Here is a 229-nt window from a genome sequence, read left to right on the forward strand (position 1 = left end):
TCTCGGATGAAAAACCATCTGATGGGAAATTTACTCATTGTTGTAGCAAAGGGAAAGTCTGTCCAAATGATATACATTTTCCAGATTACCCGGCATATTTAAAAAGATTAATGACAAACAAAGATTCTGACAGTAAAAATTTCATGGAAAATATTCCTTCCATAAATAGTTCTTTTGCTTTTGCTTCCATGGGTGCAAATATTGCATCGCCATCAGGATATGGGCCATA

This window comes from Myotis brandtii, unplaced genomic scaffold (assembly GCF_000412655.1).
Source record: "Myotis brandtii unplaced genomic scaffold, ASM41265v1 scaffold2702, whole genome shotgun sequence".
NCBI classification, from domain to species: Eukaryota; Metazoa; Chordata; class Mammalia; order Chiroptera; family Vespertilionidae; genus Myotis; species Myotis brandtii.